The 18,017-nt window shown below is 47.6% G+C and overlaps 1 protein-coding gene and 1 long non-coding RNA gene across 2 annotated transcripts in view; one reads left to right on the forward strand and one right to left on the reverse strand.

Moving 5' to 3' along the window:
- Positions 1-7,010, reverse strand: part of CTDSPL2 (CTD small phosphatase like 2) — a 38,987-nt gene extending 31,977 nt beyond the window's left edge. The window contains exon 1 of the mRNA XM_084293419.1: positions 6,757-7,010. The gene's annotated coding sequence lies outside the window, so the exon portion shown is untranslated. The remainder of the gene's footprint in view (positions 1-6,756) is intronic.
- Positions 7,011-7,156: 146 nt separating this feature from the next.
- LOC311213233 lies at positions 7,157-11,651 on the forward strand. Its single transcript, XR_014618738.1, has 2 exons — positions 7,157-7,252; positions 7,824-11,651. It is a non-coding gene; the product is annotated as an uncharacterized lncRNA (long non-coding RNA).
- Positions 11,652-18,017: the final 6,366 nt, after the last annotated feature.

Genomic DNA, 18,017 nt, shown 5'->3' on the forward strand with positions numbered 1-18,017 from the left:
GGTTTCTGTGTGCCTGTTGTACTCTCTGAAGGGCTGCAGTCTGTAGCACAAACACCGGGAAGCTTTTTCTAATGTGCTTGTAGATTTTTTTACAGCCTGGTTTCCAGGGAAAATGAGGCTTATCCAACTGTGCGCCCGTCAGTCCTCCCCTGGTAACCCGCTCACCTCCCTCCACCTGATTTGACAGAGGGGGAGAAATTTCAGGCAGACCAAGCTCCTACAGGTCTGAAAACCCGAAGCTCTGTAGGTAAGACTGACCAGAGCCTTCTGGCAGTGAGCGAAAGCGAGCCGCAGCCCAGCCCCAGCCCCGTCCATCCTGGCTGCACTGACACAGCCTCGCCTGCTCCCCCAGCTGCCTCTGACCACAGGGGTCAGCAGGGACACCACAACCCCCCCCACAAAGGGAGTGCTGTGGGTGCAGGGTCTGGAAGTGCTACGGGAGCTGCAAGGCTCCAAGGGATGCGTGGCTATGGGAAAACATCCTGCTGCTCAAGTAACACCACCCCACCAGATGGATTATTTTAGCTCGTGCTTGTGATTACCCTTTTCAAGAAGGATCCTCATTTGTTGCACTTACAATACGGCACCAAAACTCCAAAATAACATATATATATATATCTCTAAAGCAGACACACTACTTATGCTAACGGTCAGCATCTTTTGTCCCTGAACACTACAGTGGACCAAATACTCTCATAGAGTAGTATTTTAAAAACTGGGCTTCTAAGGAGAAAAAAATATATAGTCTTCCCCTCATCCTTACCACTCATATGTTTTATAAAACAGAATTTAGCTTCTTAAACTCCCTCTGAACACAGAGGATAAGCAGGGCCAGCCAATGAGTTTAAACAACCACCTGTCATGAGCTGAGTTAACTCAGCAGCCTCTGCGCAGCAGCAGCTGAACAGCATCAGTGTAGGCACGGGGAAAGGCACGGAGCTGGGCTAAGGACTCAGGCAGGTGAGAAGGGATCTGCCAGCCCCTCAGAAAACTTCATCCAGATCTTATTCCATTTGCTTCTATCCCGTGATGGCTCACTGAAGGCTCTCACCCTCATCCCTTTATGTACTTTTTGCTCCAGATTTGTCCCTTCTTCCACGGACACCTGCACACCAAGTGCTCAGCATCAATAAATTCACGCTGTGGGGCTGCTCCTGCTGCTCCACGCTGTCTGACTGCACAAACGAAGACTGGCAACGCCGAGTGAGCTGCAACAACGGCAGTGGGTTTATCAGCATGGTCTCTCTATTTTAAAAGTAAAGAAAGAGCCCTGTACCCCAGAAATTCTGACAAGACACATCTGTCGGCAAACACGGGCCCAGAGCTTTTCGAGCTGCCAGCAACAAGTTGAAGGGCATGCGGAAAGCTGCTCACACCTCTCTGACCTCACAGCACCCAAAATGCAGAAAAAGGGGAACAGAAAATACATAGAGAGGAGAAAGAGCAGAGGGCAGTCTTCGTGAAATAACTTTTTAACTTTGAAAGCACGGATCACTGATGACAAATGTTTATCTTCTGCTCTTGAACTACTTTATGGGTTGGAACCCTACGATGCTAATTGCCTCAGGACGTTTTTATATTAACTATTAATCTTAGAGAGCGAACATTATAAAACATTTTCCAGATATATAATAAACCAATCTACTATCACTAGAAAATTATCTTCAGATAAATCCAACGGGATAATTAAGCACACCAATTAAGCATGGCACCTCTTCACCTGAGCCATACCTACACAGCTCGCTGCTCCAGCTGAGCTCTCCAAGACCTTTTCTAAAGAGCACTCCCAAGCTGTCTGGCCTCTGGGCATCACAAAAGAAGCTCCAAAGACAGTGATTAAGCTGTTTAACAATACCACTTCAGCTACATTTGAGTCTCCGAAATCTGTATTTTTAAGAACATAAAAATTAAAAGTTTTGCGTTTCCACTAACTTGCTTGTTTTCTTCTTTCATATTAATAGATTCTGCCTTAAAAGCACAATGAACAAGATCTTCCAACTGTCCTTAACTTGATGTAATTACAACGGCTTGCTCTTGACAAGGGTTTAAGAAGGTGTCAAACAAACTGGGCTGGGTAACTCAATCAAAGATCCCGTATCTAAATCCAGCACACACAAAGCCGTACCTGGACGAGCTCCCCTGGGAAACGAGAGGGTCCTGGCAAGCGGGGACAGACGCTGGGTTGCCCTGTGCGAGAAGGGCTTGGGAAACGCAGAGAGGGCAAAGGCAAACACAGAACGCAGCTCTGCTGCCTCAAGGCAGCCCACTCCTTCCTGAAATAGCAAGTACTTCAAAACACGCGCCCTGAGAGGTACGCTACAGAAGGGGAAGCTTTGAGGCTGCGGTGGTGGACGAGGCAGGATCCCACGGGGCAGCACTGCGGCCGCCCGCCGGGCAGGAGGCACCACGCACCCCTGGAGCCAAGGAAATCTGCGCTGGTGGTGCCAAACCCGAGGGTCTGCAGGGGTGGCGAGGCTGTCGGAAACGTGAGAGCAGGGGGAAATACTCATCTGGTGTCATCAAATCCAGCTAAAGCACAGCGAGCGCAGCGCGGCTCGTGCTGGCACAGGGAACCCCTTTGTGCAGGGGTTTCACCGCTAACGAGGCTGCTATCGCCGCGCCAGGGAAGTCCTTGTGGTATAGCCTAATCCGGAGATTGAATTACCTACCTGCCTCTAATTAGCACCTCCTAAAATACAGGATGAATCAAAGCAATCATAATTTAGAATGGCCTAAAGTAAACCGAGGTGTGATTTAGGCTGAATCAGTACAGCTAGAGCTGAACTGCTGAGAGCCGCTCCGATTTGATGCGAGTTCCCGTTAATTCGCTCACTTAAATCACTTCTTAAACGAACCCTAAATAAGGGCAGGTCCCTTTTCTCTCACGTGAGGCTTCCAGAAAGCTCACGTGCCCTAGAGTCTCACTCTCAGCCTTACTCTGCCGATAACGACGTGCTTGCTGTGCTGCCACTGCGCGTGTTTGCACATACAGGTAAATCCCAACCCAGATGCTTCAGTTGTGTATTTTTTTTGCCGCTCCTCACACTCTGTATGCTGGCAACAAATAGCAGGATATATAATATACTTCAGCACGGTGCTACTTTAAGCAAGTATACAGAGCTTGCTTTCCAGGTGCTCTGGAGTTAGCAGCTCCTTCTATTTAAAGCTATTTTCACCGTACTGCTTACCTTGAAGTTACAGTGATGCAGTATTTTTATATTAAAAACTACGAAGTGTTTTATGCCTAACTCAGTTCCTCACCCAACAAACAGAAACGCTGGATTCAGAAGGGTGTCTGGACTACTAGGGGCAACTTCAGTTCCTGTCGCCTCTTACAAGCACCTTCAGCATCACACCACTGCGGACAGAGGACCCTCCTTAGACCTGACATAACACACAGGGGGCTTCCCCGTGCTGCCTTTAGGGTTCTGCCAGCTCGATGCATACAAACCCGGCGGAAGGGGCTCAACTCTCATAAAGCTTTCCCCGGGGGGAGCTGTGTCTTTTTGTCACCCTACAGCAGAGATCGATGTGGCTGCCGCGTTAATGCTGCCCACCAGCAGCCACATACCTGCTTCCCAGCGGGCTGTCCGCAGGTCCCAGCACCCTAAATACCAAAGCATCAGGTAGGGAAACCGAGGCAACAAAGGACGTGTCGGAGCACGCACCCAGCAGAGGTGCAAATAGACTTCAGCTTTCCTGATACACAACTCAGCGTTTTCCTACACCAGTCTGTCCTGACAAGCGTTTCCCTGGATCATGAGGTAAGATGAAAAAAAAAATCTTATTTTCCATAGCTAAGAGGACTTTAATCAAAGTAATTATTGGAACTGATCTGATTAGGAAGTAATGTATTTAGAAAAAGTTAAGGCTGCCAACTGGGAAACTACTACCCAGCCTCTAATTGCTTTAGATGTGGATGATTTCATAGTTAATTCTTCAAGTGTTATTGCATGTGTCTTCATCTATGAATGTAAAATATTTTTCTAAAATAATAAATAATCGCTATCCAGGCAACTCACCATGTAAACAGCACGCTAGGCTGGCGCACTGACAAGGAGCTGTGTGCGAAGTTCTCCTCCGAGCAGTCAGAGGCGATGCACTGCACTGCAACTGACACCGCACTTGAGCAACTTAACCTGTGGTTAAAGCACTCCGTAGGGCTGACACTGTCAAAACCTACGTGAATTACACGGCTACTCCTTCTCAACCAGCTTGTAAAGAGCTTACTGCTCCTCTGCAGGATCACAGCAGCATGATTCAAACACTCTGCCCCCTAAAAACTGTAAGTCATTATGAATTTGATTAATCAGCTCTGCGCTTATGGTGCACGTTTGCTTTTTCTGAAGACCTAACTGGGATGGATAAACATCAGATGAGCTCTTCACGTACAATAGATGGAAACAATCTTCCGCTAAAACTTTACAAGAGATTGGTGCCAACGCTGGAGTGTGAATGCCAGCTGCCAGCAAAAGGAAAGAATTTTGTTCAGACTTGGTCCTTTACTTCCTGGGCTAATAAGAGTAAGAAGCATCACATCTGAGCTGATCAGAGCAATGAATCAGAAGGGAAAGGAGGATTGCTGAGAGGAATGCTCCTGAGAAAGGGGAGAATAAGGATGGAGTCAGGGGGAGAATTTGGGGGGCAGCCTGTGGCTGGGGTACTCCTGAGCTGATGCTAGCAAGGTCCAAAAGCTGAGGTCCCTAGGAATTGGCTCCCCTAGGGAGACCAGGCTGAAAACTCACGGATGGCTAAGAGCTTGTACAGGCTTTGAGTAGGGAAGAGCCGTGACCCCAGGTATTGGAAAAGGCAGCTTCAGAGTTAAACAGCTACGCTGAGTCCAACTCTTCAGTTGCGAATTTGAATCCATCCTGAAGACGTTCTGGAACTTCCAGTTACCCCTTCTAAAGGACAAGAAGTCTCGAGCTTCTGTCAGAGAATACAGATGTCTAGAAACGCACATTAATTTTAGATTTCTGCCAAATTCCAATCCTACTCGATGCATGCTGTTTTGCCTTCTCTTGAGAGCTCTTGCCAAAATAGTTTGACTTCCAGTATTAGCTCCTAACAAAAATGTGCAGGAACTCCAAGCTATTACTCCACTTACACCTATGAAAAAGTTTCTTCCACGGGAATGAGATATTTGCACAGAAAACTGTCAGAAGAGGAAAAAGTGATTGTTAGGCTTCTGGAAACAGTATTTTTGTTGGTGTCAACCTCACCAGCATTGCAAGTGATCAAAGACAACAAATGCCAATAGAGAATGGAAAAACTCCGTAAGATGGAGGCTAACTTTCCTTTTGGATTGGGTAGGAGTTTTAATCACTCGATGCTACTCAGCCTGCAGCAGTGTCACGTCAGTCTGCCGGGGAATCAACGCCGGGGAAGGAAGCTACCAACACTCGCGGTAGAAGTCTGGAGATGGAAAATTACCTTTAAATTATGAAAATGCATGTGCAGCTCCAGCATATGTGGAATGTTTACATCGCTAGAAGAAAATGATCTAACTCTGCCGTTAAATCTGCGGGACAGAATGACAGCAGAATTTCTTCTTTAACGAAGGAACTTTCTCAGATGAAACAGGAATGTCAGCTTCAGTGCATACTCCGCTGACTGGAACAGGATCAAGTCTTAACTAAGTTCCACACAATGTTTTCAGGGGAAAAGTGGAGAATGTTTTATGGAATTCAAGCCTGGATTTGGCTTGCATCCTAGAACATATATCTTGTTATGAAAACTGCTGAAACACTTTTAAGTGGGCAAGCCGCAAGTGTCCTTGGAGCTCTCCACTCCACTGGAAGTCACACAGGAGAAACTGAGGCAGAACGGCTCCGGTTTGGGGGGGGTGGGGGGGTACAGAGGGAGGGGAAATCATCTTGGAAGCGTTTCTGTTACACAGAACTGTTCACTTGTGCCTACAGCGCGAAGTAGTTACAACTTGTTTTCTGTTGTTGTCACCGATCCAACGCGTTACTCCAGCTCAATCGTAATCTCTTCCTGCCTCGGTTCATCCGCGTGTAAACCTGATTCACTAACTCTTACCTTAATGTGTCATGGGGCTTAATTAATAACACTTAGGTCTTTTAAGCCCTCTACAAACATTAACTACTTCTCGCAACAACTCTCCGAGGTGTTATTAGCCCCGTTTCACCCAGGGACGAGCGGCAGCAGAGCCTGCGACTCGCCCGAGGCAGCGGCGCGGCGGCCTCACGCCGAGCCCACCGGGCGGCACCGGCGGCCCCTCAGCGCCACAGCCCGGCCGGGGGCGGCTCCCCCCCGCCCCGGGGCCGCTCCTCCGAGCGCTCGGGAGGGCCGGGAGCGAGGCCGGCAGCAAACAACGGGCCGGGAGCGAGCGCCACGACCGCGGCGGCGCCGGGGGCAGCCCCGGGACGGCACCCGCCGGGGCGGGCACCCCGCAGGCCGAGGCCTGGAACGGGCGGGGGGCGCGGCGCGGGGCTGACAGCCGCCCCCTCACCGCCACCCACCCCCTCCGGGGGCCGGCGGAGCCCCGGGGCCGCCGGGCAGCGACGGGAGCGGAGCCGAGGGGGCGCGGGGGGAGCTCGGAACGGGGCCGTGAGGGGCGTGAGGGGCGCGGGGGGCTCCCCCCCGGTGGCCGCTCCACCCCCCCCCCCCCCTCGGTGTCCGCACCGCCGCCGCCCCTTCTCCTCCTTCTCCTTTTTCCTGCCCCCCTTCCCCAAATTCTCCGTGTCCCCCCCGCGGGACCACCGCGCTGCCCGCAGCCGCCGCCTCGCTTACCTGAGGGCGCGGGGTGCCGGGGAGGCGGGCCCCCGCTGGCCGGGCCCCCGGCGGCCGGAGGTGGCCGTGCCGGGCCGAGGCCGCGGCGTCGCGGAGCCGGGCCGGGCCGTGCGGGTGCCGCTGTGTTTACACCGCCACAGCCGCTGCCGCCGCCACCGCCACAGCCACAGCCACAGCCGCCGCCGGGGCTCGGCGCTCCGCGGGCGCTCAGCAGCCAGTCGCCATTTCCCGCCTACCGACCTGCTGCACCGCACCGAGGGACCCGGATGGCAGCGGGGCCGCCGCGCACGCGCAGCCACGGCCGGGGGGAGGAGGAGGAGGAGGAGGAGGAGGAGGAGGAGGGGGCCGCCGGGGGCCGGCAGCGCCGGGCAGGCCGGGAAGGAGGGGAGCGGGCGGTGGGGACGGGGACGGGGATGGGCTCGGCTCGGTGCCTGCTCCCGCTGCTGAGGACCGGGGGTGCCTCAAGGAGCGGCTCTGGGCCGGGCAGGGCCTTGAGGTGAGGCGGGGGGGGGCTGTGAGGGGAGCGGGGGGGCTCTGAGGGGGCTCTGAGGGAGCTCTGAGGGGAGCGGCCCCGCCCGCCGCCACCGCCGCTCCCTGAGGCGCGGGGCTGAGGGGAGCGGCCCCGGCTCGGCCCGGCTGGGCTCGGTTCGGTTTCCCACCCCCCCTCGGTCTCCGGGGTGCGGAGGTGGCCGCCTCGCTCCCCCCCCGAGCCTGCCCCGCAGCGGGAGAGCGGCCCGGGGGGGGGCCCTGCCGTCCCCTGCCCTCCCCTCAGGCCCGGCCGTGCTGTGCGCTGCCGCCTGCCAGGGCTGAGGTGCTGCTCTCAGGCACCTCCCGAGCCAAACGTGGAGCTTGATTTACGCTTTTTTCGCTGTTTTCAACTTCTCGGCAGCCTCTGTAAGGTGTTGGGGGGCCCCTGTGGGGAGCGGGGAGGTGGCGGGGCTGGGTTGGCCATTTGCGACCTTCTCAACTCGTCTGTCCGAGTTTTCTTGCTGTCGGAGGTGGCTGTTAGCCGCCCAGCCTCGTAAACAGAAGTCTTCGGTTCTCAGTAACGTGCTTGATGACCTTAGGACGGCTTCTGGAGCTGGTGTGGAAGCAGCACGCTGCCACAAAAGCAGCTTTTGTGGCGCTCTCGCAGAGCAGCAGGCAGAGACCCGCAGGTACCGTGCGCTTTCTTTTTCTAATACCTGTTGACTCCCATTTTAGCTTTTAAACCCTCATCATATTATAAAAGTCCCAGCTCTCTAGTCGCTTATATTATTTATTGGCTTGTTAAACTCAACCGCATCTGCTGCTGTGAAGCCAAAATTTGTTTTAAAATTTTATCACAGGACTCGTTCTTTAGCAGAAGACACTATAAAAATAATTTTACCTTAGTTTCTGAAGAAAAAAGGTCATAAAAAAAGCAGCGGGAACAGTGTAGTACTTACCCAGAACAAGCCTTATTCCTTTAGAGCATTCAGGTATCTCTAAACACAATCATTAAGCATTGTACTTGAATTTCTTTTGTATGATCAGCTGCGAAAAAGGTTAGCTTGGACATGTTAAAACTTAATTAAACTGTTTGTCAGTCCATTAAGAGGAACTAGTACGGCAAGATAACTTTGTGATGTCTCATCGCACGAGCCCAAAAGGACATCAGTGATACTTAGAAAGTGGGAGTTTTGAAAAATGGTAGGTGGAAATACTTTTTCAAGCGATGTAATTAAAGTGGAACTAGCTGCCAGAGGAAATCGTTCGGCAGGATTCGATGCAAGCAGATATTTGTACGAATACCAAAACCATCTAGTGCATTTATAACAAAAGCCAAAAAAAACAACATTTAGAAGAGCTACTAAAGCATGTGACTCAGGGTTCAAACTAATCTTTACAGGAATGAGAGGGGTACTTTTCTGTACTAAGGAATATTTAAATATGTCTTCCGCAGTGCTCTTATGCCATCCTCAGATTATCAGGGAGGGGGAATTGGAGGGTATTGGAGTTGGAGGGCTTGGTCCCGTGTCAGGTGGGAACACAAGAAGTCGTATTGTTAATTGGCATTGCTGTGAAGGCAAAAGTTCAAAGGTCCTCCTGCTGAAACTTGTTCCCCATGTTAATAACGCATAGCATGCAAGGAGTATTAGCCCTGCCTGTGTGCAAAATGGGAAGACACTAAATTGGAAAACACTAAAGAGTGCTGTGTCTGCGTGTATGCACGTGGAGCGTTACAAGCTTGGAACGTGTGCTTGCTTCAGAGAAGGCTCGTGTATTGGCAACGGCAGGTTTTTCCCTTGACAGTAGATTTCAAGGACTGTCAGACTGAGATATTCTAGGTGCATGTTTTCTTCACTTTACAGAGAAACTGAAGGGAAAAAAATGCATAGTTGCCAGCAGCGTTGCACATTCTTGAAATGTTGTACTCTGTGAATGCTCATCTGAAAGGCCGTTCTTCATATTTTATGATTTCCTCCCAAATTCGCCTTCCCGCATCCCCAAAGTCTCACTGATCTGTTAGCTTTTTGTTTGCACACTCATAATACTCGTTGAAAACGACTTGCTTTGGAGTGACTGTCCTATTTGTTACAGAGACTCAGCATGGGTGAGTCCACCCGTTTCTCCTGGGAAGCCGTTTCGTATGTCTGCATTTAGGAGTTGTATTTTGTTACAGGTTTGAATGTAACTTCCAGCGACTGCGTCCAGCACTTCTCAGCAAGACTCCAAAGTCATATGCTGCTGGAGCTCTTCTTCCCTGCGTCAGGACCCACACGCAAGGATCAGGTCACGCCTGGAATTCTGTTTCATAAGCTGAAGACGGTGCATTCCTAAATCTTGCCTGAGGGGCTTTGTATTTTTCTGGGGAAAAGGGTTTTATTCCCTGGGTAATGTGGGGGCCCTTTAAGTTCTTCATCTTTCTTCACGTGTAGGTACCAGTTGCTACTCTGAGCACAGTTGTTGAGTGTAGTTTATTCTGCCAAAGTGAAAATAACTCTGATGTGACTATGAGAGAGAGTTGTGTAAACAAAACGATTCTTGTTTGGGTTTAAATTTTTAAAATCACCTATTTCCAGTAGTTGTTGTTTCTCTTGCTTATCTGAAGGGAAGAAACGTTGTTTAATAGGGAAACAGAACCGTGCGCTTGACTTAAATGAGAAGCAGCTACCAGGCTCTGCTTGCTCCTTTGTGCCTAGACGTCTGTGATCCAATCTGGCTGTCCAGGAGCAGCCCCAGACGCGGTGTTCTGACTGCTTACACTGCAGCTGACAGGAATCAGGATTCATATGGTACTCTGCGCCTGTTCAGAAACAAAGGCAAGCACAAATTTAAACCAACTTAAACGCATGTTTGATCCAGCACAGAATGTCTTTGAAGTGTCTACAGTCAAGAAACAGTCCTGTGGGGATGCAAATACACATCTGCAAGTGGTCAGGCCCGGTTTGGGGAAGTTAAACTGTGGTGTCCATACCAGCAACCCCATCCTTGCTACGTGGGAAGACATTGATATAGGTTGAGGGATTAAGAGCACGCTGGTTTCTCAGCAGGAAGTTCTTGCATCAGTATCATAACCCTGTTTCTCTCTGCCTTGAAAATTCCAGTGTAATCTACTAAATAGGGATATATGTCCCCACTTCCTTTTTTTTCTATTTTCTTTAAGAAACACGGTATCCTCGGTGCTGGAGTCTAAAAGCTCTAGCTATTGCACCTCCGGGTGCCTCTGGCCCAACGCCCCCCAGCAGGGCCACCCCCAGCTGGTGCCCAGCCCACATCCAGGTGGCTGCTGGAGCTCTCCAGGAGAGCCCCCAGCACCTCTCAGCACAGCCTGTGCCAGGGCTGTGGCCCCGCAGGCACAGAACTGCTTCTGGGGCCCAGGGGGAGCCTCCAGGGCTCCAGTTTTTGCTCGGGGCCCCTTGTTCTGGCCCTGGGCAGCACTGACAAGAGCCTGACCTCACCGCATATCCCCCGGGGTATTTATGAACATTCATGAGATCCCCGTGAGCTCTCTGTAGTTTTTTTTTTTTTGATCCAGCTTTTTTCCAATATCCAAACAAACCTGTGGTACTTGACGTTTACATAGAGCAAGCCTACGATAGGAAGACATTCCACTGCACATGTGTCTTTGCTGTGGGAGAATGTAAGAACGCTTTGACAGGTGTTAATCACTTCTGTTAATTCACTGTTTGGAGGAAACACAAGGCTGATAATTCACACCAGGTTTTGAGCAAGTTTAATAATAGACTGCTGGCACTGTTTTACTGTTGCTGCTACCTGAGGAACAGGGCTTTAGGGAAACGCAATGTCATGAATTCAAGTAAAATTTGATCTTTTCCTGTGCCGTGGAAGTTGAAGCAATCGCTGTTCTGTGGTGTGTTTGGCTGCGTGCGAGCAGGGAAATGCTTCAGTTGCTCTACTACAGGTGGGAAGCAGTGAGCTTGTGGCAGTGAATTCTCCACGTACAAGTCCACACGCGCACACGTTTGTTCAGTCTGAAGGGAGCAGGACGTGGTTGTGTGTGCAGAGAAGTTGAGGGAGTGCCACGCTGCCCTAGCTGTGCCATGAACTGAAGGTAAGGACCCGGCTCCTCTTCCTCCTCCACTCGTGGCTTGGCCTCGGGCGGGTCAAACAATGCAGTGCAGGGGAGGGGCGGGGGTTTCACGCAGCCTCTTATCAAACTGGTGGTTTCTGCAGAGGGTCTGTGGCAGGTATTCATGTTCCGCTGAAGCAGAAGTGCATGACAGCCTCAGGTCCAGTCACCCTGGTGTATTTCCCAGGCAAATCATGCTGTGAATCACTGAGAGCGTGTAATTTTGCACTGCAAAGTGCTTATAACAGGTCTTTTGCTCTGCAGGCTTTGTTTTTCACTGGTTATGATTTTGTCTATATGAAAATGTAAAATAATATTTAATAAAACGCATATATCACTAGTTATTTGGTGTCTGTTTTCATCTTGTCATTTGTCACTTTAGTCTTTAAGAAATGTAAGCAGAATCCTCTCTGCAGCTGTTAAATTTCTCCAAAAAAATGGTTATTTTTCATCTATTTAATACAGAGCCAATTTTTCCCTTTTGGTGAGATACTACCCAGCAGCTTGGTTCTCCTAATTTTAAACTAAATTAGGTTCAGCAGTGAGTCTTGGCTCTTGTGGGATCTGTGTAACTTTGAGAAAGCTTTGGGAAAATCTGTCTACTGAAAACCTACAAAATCGGATAGTGGGACGAACTAGAACAAATTATTTCTTCAACTGTTTGGTGTAGGTGCTTGGACTTCTAATACACGGCATTGAAACCATCCTTCGCTCTAGGTAGCAAAGTCTTCAGCTTGCTGTTAATTGTTTTCCATCTGTTCGTTACAGAGGTACCTGGAATTCATGTGGTTGCTGCTGTGCTGAGGCTTTTCCCACTAAGCAGGATAAGCATCCCTCTAATTTGAAGACTGAATTAAATCATCTTGAGAGGAAAATTCAGTCTCCTCTCCAACCCTTTTTTGTGGGGGGGAGAGGAAAATGGAAGTAAGGAGGAGGGGAGGGAAGAAAATAGTGGCAGGGAGAGCACTGCCTGAACTCGGGTTGTTTTTTCCCCGTTCTTAATGCGCTAAACTTCTACCAGCTTCAAATTGCATTTATGTCTCAGAGGTATAAGAGAGTACTCATATTTTAAGCTGAAACAAAGATTTTTTTCCTCTGATTTTTAACAATGTAATTGATTTGAGCGTCTGTAATGGAGTAGCAGTTGCATAAGCTTTGAAAGTTCATATCCCATTTGTATGCTAATGTCTCCTCAAGTCAGATTTCTCTTCAGGGCTGGGCATAAAAACAAAGTACTGCAATCACTTGCTGATCAAAAATGACTTGGGAATATGTATTTTCTCAGTTTGACCTTGAGCAAAATATTTTTGGCATCCGAACATTAATTTACATGGACTTATGAGTGCTTTTAAAGTACAGCCTTTTACAATTGGGGTTTTCAAAGTTTGATTATTTATGCAAAGTGTATAGGTGTTCTGTTCTTTTCTAATTTTGCATTTGAAACCTTTAGGAAATGGGGCAATTGCAAGAATTTTCTTGGCCTTTGATATGGTATCAGCTCTAAGTGTTTGAGGAATTTAGTATTTTCCTAAACTTCCTCACGCAGTTGTTACATGTTAATTAGTTTACATCTGTACTGTGCTTTGAAGCTGTAAGGTGGTGTTATTCTTTAATTAAGAGGTCGGTAGAGATCACCGTAGTTAAGTGGTTGCAGATAGTTCACAATGCACTGAAAGCAATTCTTTCAATAACCCCGCTGCCACAGCCTGCATTATATTTTTAATTACCCCATTATTCTACTGGATGCCAAAATCTGGGGTTTGCATCCTGTCCCTAAAGAATGAAGGCATCCAAACGTCTGCTGTTTGGCCAGCTGCCATTATTCCTTTACACCAAGGGCTACGTGTAACAGTTGTTTATTTAGCCTGTGCAGCTTCTAGAGTTCAAGTAAGTTTCGGAGACTGAGATAGGAGAAGTATTGCAGGCATTTCTGAACACTGGCTTCACCCACCCTAAGACTTCTTGGCTGGGAGCAGAACAACTTCAGACAGCACGGCAATGCGATAAGTTTTTACTCCATTTACTCTTTCTGTGACCTGGCAGTCGTGGTAGCTACTACGCTTGGCTTTTGAAATGGCAAGAGGGGAGTGGAAAAGGGTTGAGTTATGTGGAAAGCTTCCAAAGAAGTGCACACGTTCAGAACATACTTACTTCTTGTTCCTTTTCTTTTTTTTTCCTTTTTTTTTTTTTTTTCTTTTTTTAGGATGGATAGATTTCTCTGATGGGGATTTGTGGGATGCCTTTACTCAGGGTATGTTGAATTGGGCCCATGAAAATGATCTTATAAGGCAAGATCCAAATGTGTTGGATCAGTCCCTTCACCGGATTGATCCCTCCTGGCGTCAGGCACTCTGCCTGCCCGTCTCCGTCATGGAAGATGGGAGAGCGCTGAATCTCCATCGGGAGGAGCCTGTTCCTTGCCATGAACTAAAAGGAAACCCAGAACAATTACACACTTCTCAAATTATCTTTGCTGAGTGCCTGAAGTTGAGCAGCATGAATCAAAGCCCTGTGCCAGGGATGAGCTTAGTGCTGCTAACAGGGTTACTGCGGGCGTGTGCCCGTCCTCTGCTCTGCGAACAAAGGGGTTTCCATTTCATTACCACCCCAGGATGAGTTTTATTAGTAGATTGAAAAATTAAGTGTAGGGAATGAAAGTGGAAATAGAGTCTCTAGGCTACCCCTTAACAAACTTCTGGAATGCTATGAGCTATTGCAAAATGTTTTGGAGAATTCAGACTGTGTAGTCACTGCTAGCCCCAATAGCTGTTCAGATCACTTGCAGTTAACTTGCAAAAGTACTGTTCCTTCTGTTTGTTTGTTTTTTTCTATTTTATTTTTTGATGAAGAATTGGAGGCAGAGGGATAAATCAAGTTTTATCAGCTAAGGCATTTTTTTCTCTAAGTGTAGTACCATGGGAAAATTAAATGTTTTTCACTTCTTAAAAATAAGGGATGAAAGAATGAAACCGGTGGCCATCCGTGTCTCACAAGTTAATTAACTCAGGTTGTTCAGGTATACGCTCGGGCAAAATAAGAGAAAATAGATTTTTTCTTATTGCATATTGATTTGCTTTTTCTTTTTCCCTTAGATCTCCAATCAGTAGGAAGCCAATTTTTTCCATACTCTTAACTCAGTCTGGTGTGTTTGCAGGGGTCTGCTGGGGTACAGCCGTTACTCTTCAGGTATCCAAGTAAGGATAGGGAAAAGAATGAACTAATGAGAAATCATTGTAGAAAAAAAATGAAAGCAAATTATTTTTGTTTTTTAGTAAAGTCAAAATAATGTAAGCTCCACGCCTTTTATTAGCTGATGTATTTATTTCTGAGTTTAAAGGACTGTATTTAAAATTTAGGGTAAATACATTTTCAGCTAACGTGACCCCTAGAAGGGCAGCGTGCCTGGCTGGCTGAAGAGATTGCTGGTAAAGAAACGCAGTCAGAAATCTGCTTCAAATACCGGCCTCTTCACACCACCGTGGCTACAAGCCAGGCTCTGATGAAGGGTAGTTGCTCATCCTCACCACACTGCCTCGCTTCAAAATGTTCTTAACAGTGACAGCGCTGAGCGCTTAGCGATGCAAAGCTGTAAGGTGAAGTGAAACACTTGGAATTATGTCTGAAAACTGGGTGTGAGCTTATGAAAAGATAGGAAAAGGTCTGTTGGTCCCGTTAGCTGCTTTTTTCAAGAGATTACTCCTTAAATGCATTGCCGTATAGATGAGAAGTTATTTATGCATGAGCCTTAAAACAAGAATTCGGCGCACTGCGTACTGCTGTCGCTATCTGGACATATTGTTTAAACAAAAGGATCTGGGCTAGGCCATCGTTTAAAGATGCTGTTTGATTTCTCTTGTAAACCAGCTCCACCAAATGTGAGAGCCAGTTTTATTTTAAAGTCTAGCTGGTGGTATCGGGGAAGCAGATGTTTAAGTAGCGCTCGCTCGCTCTCAAATATGTCAACGTTTTGTATGCTGCCATTTCCATGGAAACAGGTACTGGCTCAGCCAAAATGGCACAGGGATTTCAAAATTAGGTTTTAAAAAATAAAATCGGGATAGGTTAGTCATTCATGTTTTCACTTATCCGTGCTGATAGTGGTGGTGCTGACAGAACATCTCTTTTGAATAGATTAGGTACAGTCATGCGAATGGCAGGTCAGTGATTCATATTTTTAATTAATGTGTTTAAAAAGTGGGCTTGTGTTTGATGGAACTTTATTGGAAAAGGATGCATTTATTGCATTTTGTTCAGCGTCTTCTCTTCCATGTGTTTGAGAGCAATCACATTTTCATCACTTCTTTAGGCCTTCACCTTCCTGAAAATAAGGTAAAATATGTTTTGGATGAGAACTACGGATTCGAGCTAGTTGGCAAACTTTACACTTTGTTGTTGGCTTTTTTGTTTGTTTTTAAATATAAAGTGGCTCAGGAAACAACAAAATGATCGTTTGTGAATTTGGAATCTTTAGAAGCCTGTAAAAATGAGGCAGGCCCCACTTCTTTGGGCTATTTGCCTTTGGGGACGTTTGCTTTAGGAACAGCCTACTTAGAGCCAAGGCAGTTATCCCTGCTCAGCATTGCTGCAGCATTAAAAAAATGGAGTAAACCAGTGGGACCCGCCGCTTCCAGGATGGCGTGCAAAGAACAAATCTCATATGAAGCTGAGGATGACAAGCTCCAGGAATTCTTGAAAAATGAAGACGCCTCCAATTGTTGTCTTGTGCCTTCAGCTTCATCATTCAGACAGCTGAATGTATTTTCCAGCTCAAGCCACAGCTCAGAGTGTCCCACGTCCCCGGAGCAGTGATTCCTGGCCATCAGGAGAGAGGGGAGCAGGAGGTCGGTGCTGCAGGTGCAAAACACTTGGGAAGGCCTGGTTCAAGGAAGGGGGAGGGAGAAGTGGTGACAAGAGGGAGCTGGGGCACCTCGCTACAAGCCTGGGGCCTGGGCTGTGAGGCACGGACCCAGCACTGGTGTAGTCCAGAGACGGCAGATGCTGTGGGGAGGGCAGGAAGGCAGAACTGGCCCGCAGGAGCACGGGGAGCGAAGGCGCTGCAGAGCTCAGCTAGGGGGTGGAGGAAGCAGCAGCAGCCACATGGCGTAGAAAACAGCTGTAATGGAGCCACCAAAAAAGAAAAAAAAAATAGGAACATTGCTCTAAAAACATTGGCAGTTTCCCAAAAGAACACAGACTTTTTTTTTCTTCTTCACCAAAGTGGAATTTGTTTGACAGAACAATTCCCCTTAGAAATAAAATTCTTTAAACATTGGATCACTAAATAATGAAGGGTAAAGCGCTTAGCGACCTAAATTAGATTCCTTAAAAGGATACCCACTAGGATCAAACTGTGTTTCGGTATGGGCTCCGCTGAAGTGAAATATTTTCCCAAAACACAGGGGCAAAACAAACCTACAATTCATGCGTACAGCTTGCTGTCCGAGTCTGCTGGCACTTTCCAAATAGCAAAAGGGACTTGGTAGCGTTTGCCTCATGTCAAAACTTTGCTGAGCGCTATCGGTGCATCAGCAGCGGTGCTCCTGCTCCTGCCAAGGAGCCACCAACCAAGCCAGAAATTAAAACTTTCATCCAGGACAGGCTCTCACGTCTCTCCTTCATAACTTTGTTGTGTTTTTCCCTTCTGCGTTACGGATTCCCTGGCCAATTATGAAAGAAGCCATGAAACTGAATATCAGTTTCTCAAGGAATAGGATAGAAAAATGCAAGAAATAAGAGTACTGGATGAGGCCAAATGGCCATCTGGGCTGGCATCTTACCAGCTTACTAAAACAGAATGAGGAATTTTTCTTCCTCTTGCCCGATCAATTTCAACCTGTAAGTAGTGTGGTTGCAGACACGGGGTGTTTCAGGAAGGGGAAAAGCAGAGCGGAGTTCTTTGTTATGCTTCAGTCACTGGAGAAGTCATATGACAAATAATTTGTTGCAGACATACGCTCAGTGCTGCCCTACAAACTAAGCCTTGCTCAAACAAGCCTGCAATGCTGGTGTGGGTTGTTAGGTACGTGGTCTGTTCCAGGCCAATTCATGGCAGAAGTGAGGTGTGGTAATAAAAGGGCAATGGTGCAGCAAGGCATAGAAAGCTGGCAGGAGGAGTGGTTTCATTTTGCTATCAGAAGATCTAAAGAATCTGAACATGGGACCTGTGGCGTACAAGAAAACAAAGAAGTTATTATGCACTAAGAAATTGATTATGCATACAATAGTTTTAACAGGACTGTAATTATCAAATTCATCTATTTTTAAACATCAGTTATCTAATAATTTTGCTTAAAAGTACTGGATAATGTAATTCTGTAGTATATAGAAGTAGCCAGGTTTCATGGAAAATCGGAATAAACAGAAAAAAAACATATTAAAGAATTCTGCGTGTCACTCTGAAGGTCAGCCACAGTAGTAAACTCCCTAAAATGATCCCTGAGCACTAGCAGAATATTCTGCTTTTTGGTATAGAGGGGTATTTGGTCAGTGTTTTCAAAAGCACCACACTCATGTGGAGTCAAAGAAATAAACTGGAAGGTTTGACATTCTTGAAGATGATGAGCTAAAAAATAAAATTCTGATAAGGTAACCCCATCGTGTTACAGGGAAAGAACGCTCCTTATGGTCCTAGGAGTCAGGGTATGACCACAGAATCTACCCGAAAATGGTCCAGGTGTCCACATAAGCACCTGCCTCTCAGCATTTT

The sequence above is a fragment of the Netta rufina genome, assembly GCF_964035555.1.
Source record: "Netta rufina genome assembly, chromosome: 11".
NCBI lineage: Eukaryota > Metazoa > Chordata > Aves > Anseriformes > Anatidae > Netta > Netta rufina.